This window comes from Asparagus officinalis, chromosome 3, assembly GCF_001876935.1.
Source record: "Asparagus officinalis chromosome 3, Aspof.V1, whole genome shotgun sequence".
In the NCBI taxonomy this organism is placed as follows: Eukaryota; Viridiplantae; Streptophyta; class Magnoliopsida; order Asparagales; family Asparagaceae; genus Asparagus; species Asparagus officinalis.
The window spans coordinates 2,283,163-2,294,746 of NC_033796.1; the positions used below are offsets into that span (position 1 = coordinate 2,283,163).

The window sequence follows — 11,584 nt, forward strand, 5'->3', positions numbered from 1 at the left end:
GACCACTAGCCAGCCTGTGACTTGGTAACCGTTAGAAGACCCTTCTGCTACTCTAAAATTTGAAATTAAGTTAGGTCTACAAATATAGCTAGCTAGGGGTACAATTTTTATCTAAATATTAATAACAACAAAGCTAAGCATATGAAATATAACCAGTGTAGACACACACACACAGACAGACAAAATAGTCAATTGAAAGACCTTATTAACTTTTTTTTTTACAATTGTTGCCTCCATTTTTTTCATGTTTTGATAACATTGCATGATTTTCTCCTTGTCAATGTTAATAAAGGCATGTGTTTCAATATGAGTGACCAAGCAATTATTAAACCAATCAAGTCTCATGCCGTTGCACATATAACTTTTTTTTATTATGTTTTCATTGCCAAAAAAAGGTCAAAACTAACTTCCGCAAGAATATATAATAGTAGCATTTGACACTTCAGAAAAACTTTTCTACTTTGTGAGAGTTAGAGCCAAGGGACTTCAGAATAGGCGAATCAACTGGCTTTTAGATTTTGGATAAACTAGCCTGATTTCGCCCATTTGAATATTTATATTTAGCAATTTTGAAGGCTCGGGATCAATAAGCCAAATTGCGAGTGTGGTGTTTTTTTGTTTTCTTGTTTGTTTGTTTGTTTGTTTTTTTTTTGGCGTGGTGTCGAGTCATGTTGCAGCTCCCCCAAACCCCCAATTTGAACAACCCCCCCCCCCGCCCTCCCCCCACCCCACCCCCGCCCCCCCCCCCCCCCACCCCCCCCCCCCAATAAAAAAAAAAAAAAAAAAAAAAAAAAACTCCACGCCAAAAAAAAAACAAACAAACCAAACAAACAAGATAAACAAAAAAAACACCCACACTCGCAATTTGGGGACTTTATTGTATTCCCGAGCCTTTCCAAAATTGCTAAAGTATAATATCAAATGGTGCGAAATCAGTGCTAGTTTATTCGCAAAAATCTATAAAGCATGTGAGTTTCGGCCTATTTCGGTGAAGTCCGCTTGCTCTAACTTCACAAAGTAGAAAGTTTTTCTGAGAGTGTCAAATGCTTACTATTATATTATTCTTTGCGGAAAGTTAGTTTTTGACCCTTTTTTTGGCAAATGAAACATAATAAAAAAAAGTTATATGTGCAACGGCATGAGACTTGATTGGTTTATAATAATTGTTGGCCGTGCGTCACGTCATATTGAAAAACATGGCGCTTTATTACATTGACAAGGAGAGAAATCATAATGCAATGTTATCAGAAACATTAAAAAAAATGGCATGCGCAAACAAATTGTAAAAAAAAAGTGTGAAATAAGGTCTTCAATTGACTATTTTGGTCTGTCTAGTGCGTGTGTGCTGTCTACACTGCGGTTATAATTTCATCATGCTTAGCTTCTGTTGTTATTAATATTTAGATAAAATTGTACCCCCTAGCTAGCCTAATATTTGTAGACCGTAACTTAATTTCAATTTTAGAGTAGCAGAAGGGTCTTCTAACGTTAACGCAAGTCACAGCGTAGTGGCGTCGTGCCTTTGCTTACTTGCATGGTCAAATTCATAAGGCATGACTTAGATCTAATATTCAATGAAATTTAGTGATCCACACACACATACAGCAAGAATTTGGATCATCTCCACTACCAAAAAAAATAAGTGAGAGAGCCACTACTTTTTAATCATCAAATCTGTTGCAATTACTTAATAAGCGCCGGTTATGCTACAATCTAAATCTAAGCATTTACGCATACCACGTGTATTGCACATCATTCCTAATTCTGCACTTAAAAAGAAAAATAATCACAACCACCAAAACTAGATAGACTCAGGTTGTGATATGGGGGAGTGGGGGGATTGCCTACATTTAGAGGAGGGGAAGGAGGATCTGAGGATTAAATTGTTTCCACCCAGCACGCTAATTATTAGATGAGTGAAGCATAAGCGACAAGTTAATCTAATAAAAGGATACGCTTTACTAAAGGAAAAGCAGTAATGATAGGAATATTCATGTTAATTAATTTGTTAGTTAGTTGTGCTTAATTTAGCATCGCATGCAGACAGGTATACGTCGCGACCTCGAAACAGATATGCCACCACGTATCTCACCAATGTTAAGGCTGAAGACGCCGGACAACACACGACTAAGACACTGACACATCTTGGTCTTAAGAATGGATCGGAAACTAACTGCAAGCTTTTCACTCAAGCCAACACGAAAATTTACTTTCGATAAATTTAACAAAAAAACAAAAAAAATCCGCCAAAAAAACAACTTCCTACGCGCTACCACCTCCCATAATTTTCCGCATCCCTCAATTTAAACCCTATATAAACTCCCAAACATCCTTCGACTTGCAAACCACCCGAACCACAAAATGGTTCCGACAAATCTACTGCACGCCCACCCTCGATCCGTGGCCGCGCGGTAGCTCGCAGCTCGGCCGCACCGCCGGCAACGTCCACCACCACCAAGAAGATCTCCCGTGGCGGATGCCGAGCTCCTCTGCGCCTCCGAAAAACCCACTACTCCCGACCGCATGCCACGGCAATAATGGCGAGCATCCAAACCCAGCGCCAATTGCGCACGAGATCAATCACAGCGGCTGCCAACGCCATCCTCACGCGAAACTCGAGGACGGCCCTGACGCTAAGGCGACCGAGTGTTCGAAAGACGGTGACCACCGAACAAGCCTGATCATCGAGCGCAGCCGCTCTGCCGTGGAGCGCTGAAGTCGGCTTTGCGATTACCTCGAGGCTATTGTTTATTTGGCTGCGGCATCCTGAGAGCTCATTCGATTTAGACATGCTCGAGTGTGGACTGGATACGTCCGGACGTTCCAGGTTATCATCAGTATTTGATAAAATCAATCGAATGATATTGCATACAGAGGTGCTTATAAAAAGAACTACATTTTTAATAATTAGAATCAATCTGCATGCATGCATAGCTTTCTCAGTCTTCGTGACCTGCGACCGCTGACACGAGCAATCGTGAAGAGGAGATGAAAACATCCTGCGGCAACTCACTGATCTAACGGGGAAGCGCCGTCAGCATGTTCCACGACCTGTCGAAAGGCATTCAACGCCCCTCAGGGGAGTACGCCACGCGCCCCGGTCATCTATCGGAGGACGCCGACCCCGAATGTGGGTGTCCGGGCGCCGCACCTGCAAACTGATGGGTCAGCGGAAACAAGCGCCGGGGGCTAAAAGCCGACATCGTGGACTGGCTCAGGACCTCGGAGCGGCAAATTTTTAAGACGATGCAGGAGCGCGTGAGGCCTCGTGCCGAAGAAGAACCCGGAGTAGGGTCCGTTGATTTACGTTGAAGGCGGGAACCTACAAGGAGAAGGCTGAAGGTCAGGCAACGCTTCGAATATATTCATGTCGGGGAGCGGGCGAGCGAAGTCATGGTTAAATTGGCAACGATAATGCTCGGCTCACGGCGCCGGAATCTACACTTCCCTGAGCTACACTTTACCGTAATTAAGGGGCCGTCGATATATTTGCCATTCTAGCTCTAGCTAGAACCAATTGTTAACCGAGGCAAAAGCATTAATTAATTAAAAACTGGCTGCGGCATGGTCAGAGGCAGACAGCAACTGAACGTATCTCACTATTTAATTTGCAAGAATGTACGTTATATATAATATACAGGTGGTTCTGGAAAGGGGTCTCTGTGGGCGAAGGCCAGGGCGGTTCATTGACGAACGCGGGGCAGACGGCCACCAAGGCGGTGGCCTGCTGATTGGCTGGGCGACGACTCGCGCCTTCTTCAACTGCGCGCATCAGACGGCTGTTCCAGACACGCTCTATCTACAAGGCAAGCCAGCCAGTTCTTGGCAGACAACTGCGTCATCTCGCGGACCAATCGACTTCATGTTCCGGCAGGCGGGCGGCTGGCATAGTCCAGAAACTCCCTTCATCGTGCGTCCGGCGCCCGCTATGGACAACCAGATTCAACACCGGTGACCGGCGGAACGAGAAACGAGGACAATAGGGCGTCTGCGGCGGGCTGGTCCATCCAACCAACTGGCCGGCATAGCGGCGGAGCAAGAAGCTGCTGCCCGGAACAGGCTTTCACCGATGGCAAGAGCTCCTGGGGAGGGCCGTGGAAGGCGAGGGCAAGAAGCGTGCGTCATGGAGTCTGCAGATCTGGGGACGTAATCAGGCCGAGGGCATGAGACCATCTGCCGGAACGAGCCAATTTCCACGAGACCTGCTACTACGCCGAGGTACAGATAACAGGGGGCCAACGGTGACCCAACCAGGGCGAGTCGGGCCTCAAGAAGCACGTGCCCATCGACAAGAATGCAGGCGTCCCTCTTTCTGATCGGGGCAACTGCCTGGCGGGACGTCACCTGGCTCAACAGGACGCTGGTGCCAAGTTCATCGCATAGGCTTCTGTCAGGAGCCTAATTAATCACATTTGTCCCTAGCTAGCTAGGTTGTTAGCTTTATAAGCGCTAGCTAGCTTGATTAGCTAGCTTGGAACCCGCCGTACAGTCAAGTTACCGCATGCACGCCTGAGTTTTTTCGTTACCTTATTAAATATTTGCTTAATTATTCAGCTGTATTTATTGTTTGTTTTGTCATGATTTTTTTTTTAAAATGTTTTATCTGTAACTGTTCTGAAATTATTATAAGATGAAAAAGCCGAGATAAATTTCTTTTGCTCTTTGCATCCGCGTTCGTTGTTATTGCTACTTTATTATTAGTTAACTAAATTCCTTAATTTTTTTATGGACGTCGACGAAGCGCGCTGAACTAAGACTAAAGGTGCTAGGCAAGGAAACAACACAATTAAGCTAGAAAAGAACTAGCGGTGTCGTCACCTAATCGACAGTTTAAAAAAACATGAGCACATTTCATAAACATAAAATTGTGGTTCTATGACTTTGCCATTATCTATGAATAAATTTTCTATTAATTAAAACTTAATCATAGATATGAATGGTTCAGGTTTTCTAAACAAAAACCCTAGCTTATTTATTTAAAGGCAAACAGTTTAATAAGCTATTTTTCAAATTGAGAAGAGTTAACCTTTCAAATATAGGACTATGTAAGTTTAGACTTATTTAGAGATGTTAGCAAGACGTGTACGCTGTAAATAATTTACTAACAACCCCATAATTACTGATTTGTACAGCCGGCCATTTAATTAGTTGGGCTCGCCATAGATATTACTATTGTAGGATTAATATATATGTATTTTTATTTGCCCCTCTCAACCGCTTACAAATAAAGCTTTGTCTCAGTGTTATTAAGATAAAGCAACATTAAATGAATACAACCTATGCTAATGGGCCTACCAAGCCGACTGTATGCTAAATTAGCAGCTCCAAGGCGCCAAAATGATGCCGCTGTAGATTCCATTGACGCAACACGTACTCATTTCTTGAGCGCCATATCTCATCCAGGGCGCATACTAAAATAAATAATAGCACTCTATGCCTGAAATGTGTCATGAATAAACTTACAACTAATATGTAATACGGTGTTATTAGATGGAATGCTCAACTAAGTTGTAAAATTAGCGTATAGGCTAATTCGAAAATATATATAATAATATCTTTTTGAAGAAGAAAAACTTTTAATTCGATCGTAGTATTTACGGGCGATGCAAAGCGAGAATTCACATTAGGGCCATTAGCTCCAGAGTTAACATGCTATTCTGCCTTATTCATTAACTAAGAAAGTGTCATTATGCGACTCGAATTTCTTTTTTATATTGTCACATAGCATTTTCTTTTTTTACTTATTTAGAAGATTTTGAGATATAAATACACGGTAACGTCTTGAAACAATTGGTACTCAACTTAGATAACTGGCTTCTAAGCACTACTGTAGCACTGATGATATAAGAAACTGTATTATTTATATATGTCACATCTAAGAATCTAATTAATCTTAGTGTTAATGCCTCATTAGCTTAGATATTACGGTAGTCTAGTTCGCGATAAAACTTTTTTTTAATCCAATACCAACTAAAAAGAGAAACCTACCCACATTGCATTACCCTCACGCGGCCAAAGGAGTAATTGATACGTGCACAAACTGTAAGATGCCCAAATATTGACGATGTTTTGTATAGATATTGGATCATCTAAAGAATAAAACAGCATCAAGTGACGCTAATTATCCATTTAAATTTTCAATTTTCTAAAGTTCCTTTGAATGTTGTTGACTTATACTAGTTTCAAGCATGGTATCGATAGAGCTATGAGAAAAGATAGTATACCAAACCACACGAGCACGCAGTACTGATTTTAGCAGTTGTGTGCGGATAAAATTATATACCAATCCATAGATACCATGCGAATTATTATGGTCGGCCTAGGTACACAATGCTTTAGTCATTTACCAAACAATTTTTTCGGCTCCTTTTTTAGCTTTAGTGCGGTCAACTTTGTACATGTTAGTCCCTTAAATGATTCTTAATTGCGCAAATAGTCTTTCAAATCTCAAATCGTTTGCTTATCGGTCCCTAAAATCATTTAAATTTCTTGGCCAAACTCATGTCCCTCTTGCTAAGTGACAGTTATTTGAGAGTGAACTTCTGTTAACTTCAGAATTAGATAGATTTTCTTTGTTAACCCCTCGCTCATAATTAACGCCTATCATTGAACCTATCATACCCAATTTTCATAATGTGTTCATACCGCGGCTAACTCAGCTCCACTGAAAACCAAATTCAACAAGACTTACTTTTTTTTCTCTACAATCAGGAACAATCCAATTCCAAATTTTTTTTTTTAATTAAAGAAAATTTATTCACTAGAAATGCGGCAAAGTCATAGAACCCAATTTGTATGTTTATGAAATCGTGCTCATGTTTTTTTAAACTGCATTTAGGGACGACACCGCATATTCTTTTCTAGCTAAATTGTGTGTCCTTGCCCTTTACGCACCTTAGTCTTAGTTCAGCGCCTTCGCGTCACGTCCATAACCAAAAATTAAGGAATTTAGTTAACTAATAATAAAATAGCAATAACAACGAACCGATGCAAGAGCAAAAGAAATTTATACTCGCTTTTATCATTTTTATAATAATTTCAGAACAGTTACAGATAAAACATTTTAAAAAAAAAATCATGCAACAAAACAAACAATAAATACAGCTGAATAATTAAGCAAATTTTAATAACGGTAACGAAAAAAACTCAGCGTGCATGCGTATTGACTAGTACGGCGGGTTCCAAGCTAGCTAATCAAGCTAGCTAGCCTTTAAACTAACAACCTAGCTAGCTAGGACAAAATGGATTAATTAGCTCCTGACGAAGCCCTATCGATGAACTTTGGCACCAGCGTCCTTTGAGCCAGGTGCACGTCCCCAGCAGTTGCGATCAGAAGAGGGACGCCTCATTCTTGTCGATGGGCACGTGCTTCTTGACCCACTCGCCCTGGTTGGGTCACCGTTGGCCCCCTGTTATCTGCTACTCGGCCGTAGCTAGCAGGTCTCGTGGAAATTGGCTCGCTCCCAGATGGTCCAGCCCTCGGGCCCTGATTACGTCCCCGATCTCAGACTCCATGACCACGTTCTTTGCCTCGCCTTCCACGGCCTCCCCAGCCGAGCTCTTGCCATCGTGAAACCTGTTCCGGAGCAGCTTCTTGCTCCGCCGTATCCCGGCCATGTGGTTGGATGGACCAGCCCGCGCAGCGCCCTTTGTCCTCGTTTCCTGTCGCCGCTCACGCTGTTGAATCTGGTTTGTCCATGCGGGCGCCGGACCACGATGAGGGAGTTTTCTGGACTATGCCAGCCCGCCCGCCTGCCGGAACATGAAGCTCGATTGGTCCGCAGATGACGCCAGTTGCTGCCAAGAACTGCGCTGGCTTGCCTTGTAGATAGAGCGTGTCCTGGAACCCGTCTGATGCGCGCAGTGTGAAGAATGGCCGCAGTCGTCGCCCCACCACCATCAGCGGCCACCGCCTTGGTGGCCGTTCTGTGCCCCGCGTCGTCAAAATGCAACCCCTGGCCTTCGCCCCACGAAACCCCTTTCCGAAACCACCTGTATATATATATACGTACATTCGCAAATACAATAGGAGATACGTTCAGTTGCGCTGCCTCTGACCATCCGCAGCCAGTTTTTAATTAATTAATGCCTTTTGCCCGGTTAAAATTGGTTCTAGCTAGAGCTAGAATGCAAACATATCGACGGCCCCTTAAATTACGAAAGGTGTATCTCAGGGAAGTGTTAGATTCCGGCCGCCGTGCAGCCGACATTATCGCTTCCAATTTAACCATCGACTTCCTCGGCCCGCTCCCCGACATGAATATATTCGAAGCTTCCACCTTCACCTTCTCCTTGTAGGTTCCGCGCCTTTCACGTAAATCCAACGACCCTACTCGGGTTCTTCTTCGCACCGAGCCTCACGCTCCTGCATCGTCTTAAAAATTGCCCGCTCCCGTCCTGGCCACCACGATGTCGGCTTTTAGCCCCCGGCGCTTGTTCGCTGACCCCATCAGTTTGCAGCGTCGGCGACCCCGACACCCATCGGGTCGGCGTCCTCCGATAGATGACCGCGGGCCGCTGCCGTACTCCCGAGCGCGGCGTTGAATGCTTCTCGACAGGTCGCTGGAACATGCTGACGGCGCTTCCCCGTTAGATCAGTGAGTTGCCCGCATTGGATGTTCTTCAATCTCCTCTTCACGATTGCTCCGTTCAGGCGGTCGCAGCACGGAAGACTGAGAAACGATGCATGCATGCAGATGATTCTAATTATTAAAAATGTAGTTGCCTTTTTATACACCTCTTATGCAATATCCGATTCGATGATTGATCAAATACTGATGAATACACCTGGAACGCCGGACGGTATCAGTCCACACTCGAGATGTCTAACGAATGAGCTCTCGGGGATGCCGCAGCCAAATAAACAATAGCCTCGAGGTTAATGTCAAAGCCGACTTCAGCGCTCACGGCAGAGCCTGCGCTCGATGAATCAGCTTGTTCGGTGGTCACCGTCTCTTCGACACTCGGTCGCCTTAGCCGTCAGGGCCGTCCTCAGTTCGCCGTTGAGGATGGCGTTGGCAGCCGCTGGATGATCTCGTCGCATTGGGCGCTGGCGTCTTGGGATGCTCGCCATTATTGCGTGCATGCGGTCGGAGTAGTGGTTTCGGAGCCGCAGAGGAGCTCGCATCCACGCCACGGAGATCTTCTTGGTGGTGTGGACGTTGCCGGCGGCTCGCGGCGAGCTGCGAGCACCGCGGCGCCACGGATCCGAGGGTGGGCGTGCAGTAGATTTGTCGGGAACCATTTTGTCGGCTTCGGTCGGTTTGACAAGTCGAAGGATGTTTGAGGGAGTTATATAGGGTTTAAATTGAGGATCGCGGACAAATTTGGCGAGGGGAGCGCGGCCGAAGTGTTTTTTCGGCGGAATTTTTTTTTTTTTTATCTGTAAATTATGAAAGTAAATTTTTCGTGTTTGGCTTGAGTGAAAAAGCCTTGCAGTATAGTTCCGATCACATCTCTTAAGACCAAGATGTGTCACGTGTCTTAGTCGTTGTTGTCGGCGTCTTCAGCCTTAACTTGGTGAGCATACCGTGGTGGCATGATTGTTTCGAGGTCGCGACGTAGTACCTGTTGCATGCGATGCTAAATTAAGCACAACTAACTACAAATTAATTAACATGATGTTATTATTACCTATCTCATTCTACTTGCTTTTCCTTTAGTAAAGCGTATGCCTTGTTATGTAGGATTAATGTCAGCATGCCTCATGCCACATCATCTAAAATGTAGTCTGGAAGGTGCCGACCAACACAACATCTAATCCTCCTCTCTCCCCCCCCTTCCCCTCCCTCTTCCTCCCCCCCCCCCTCCCCCCCCACCCCGAGTCTAATCTAGTTGGTGGTTGTATATATTTTTCATTATTTAGTGCAGAATTGAGGAATGATGTGCAATACACGTTGTATGCGCTAAATGCTTAGATTTAGATTGTAGCATAACCGCCTTATTAAGTAATTCAACGATTGAGATTAAAAAGTAGTGGCTCTCTCACTTATTTTTTTTGGTAGTGGAGATGATCCAAATTCTTGCTGTATGTGTGTGTTGGACACTATTTTCATTAATATTAGATCTAAGTCATGCCCTTATGAATTTGACCATCAAGTAAGCCAAAGCTGGACCTCACTTTAACCAGCCTGTACTTGCGTAACGTTAGAAGACCCTTCTGCCTACTCTAAAATTTGAAATTAAGCTTACGGTCTACAAATATAGCTAGCTAGGGGCGTACAATGTTTTATCTAAATATTAATAACAACAAAGCTAAGACATATGAAATTATAACCGAGTGTAAGACACACACACACAGACAGACAAAATAGTCAATTGAAGACCTTATTTCACACTTATTTTTTTACAATTTTGTTGCCTCCATTTTTTTATGTTATCCCTGATAACATTGCCATTTGATTTCTCTCCTTGTCAATGTCAATAAAGCGCCATGTTTTTCAATATGACGTGACCAAGCACATTATTAAAACCAAATCAAGTCTCATGCCAGTTGCACATAATAACTTTTTTTATATTATGTTTCATTTGCCAAAAAAAGGTCAAAAACTAACTTCCGCAAGAATATATAATAGTAGCATTTGACACTCTCAGAAAACTTTCTACCTTTGTGAGCAGTTAGAGCAGCCGGACTTCACCGAATAGGCCGAAACTCACAGCTTTATAGAATTTTGCGAAAAACTAGACACCTGATTTCGCACACATCTTGATATTATACTTTAGCAATTTGAAGAGCTCGGGAATACAATAAAGCCAAATTTGCGAGTGTGGTGTTTTTTTGTTTTCTTGTGTTTGGTTTGAATTGCTCCATTTTTTTTATGGACGCTGGAGCCTTTTTTTTTTTTCTTTTTCATATACTTTTAATTTGGCGCGGGGGAGGGACCGGGGCGCAGGGGAGCGTCCTCGACCCCGGCTTACAAATTTGCGGCGCTTATGCCGCGAAGCTGCCAACAATGCAACTCACAAAATGATATTCTTCTTATTAAACTCTACTTTAAATGTTTGGAAGAGGAATTCGAATTTGGCTGTTGCCATAATATCATGTCAAATAGTTCTTATACCGCATCATATATAGTGAACTCAGAATGAGGACCGACGATTATCCTTTTAAATTCTAACAATAATAAAAAGATAATTCTATAATTTAAACGTTAATTGGAGAGTATAAACAAATAATAAAAACGTTTGGAAATAATAAATGACTAATTAATTAACATGATATATCTGTAATTAACTCGCATTTTCAAAAGCTTGACACAAACATGTCATGTTTTTTTTTTTTAATATGCAGGTGTACAAGTACAGATGCGCACTAAACTTGATTCGGTTTGTATGATTAATATACCACAACTAAAGATTATTAAGTTAGATACCGCCAACCTCGATCCGCCTACGTACATCGTCCCACAAAAACAGTATAAAATAAGACATCTGTGATCTGTGTTTTTATTAATTAATTAAGTAGAGGAAATTAATTAGAGATTAGAAAACCTCCCCCAAGAACCAAAGGAATAGCAACAAGTAAGACTCCCATTTGCTCGAAACGTGTCATGATCCATACATTTTCTAGCTCGTGTCCGAGTCC

The 11,584-nt window shown here is 43.1% G+C and overlaps 1 protein-coding gene across 1 annotated transcript in view; it reads right to left on the minus strand.

Annotated features, from left to right (window-relative positions):
• The window catches only part of LOC109832025 (pectinesterase 4-like), a 10,403-nt gene extending 1,892 nt beyond the window's left edge, over positions 1–8,511 (minus strand). The window contains exon 1 of the mRNA XM_020399483.1: positions 8,484–8,511. The gene's annotated coding sequence lies outside the window, so the exon portion shown is untranslated. The remainder of the gene's footprint in view (positions 1–8,483) is intronic.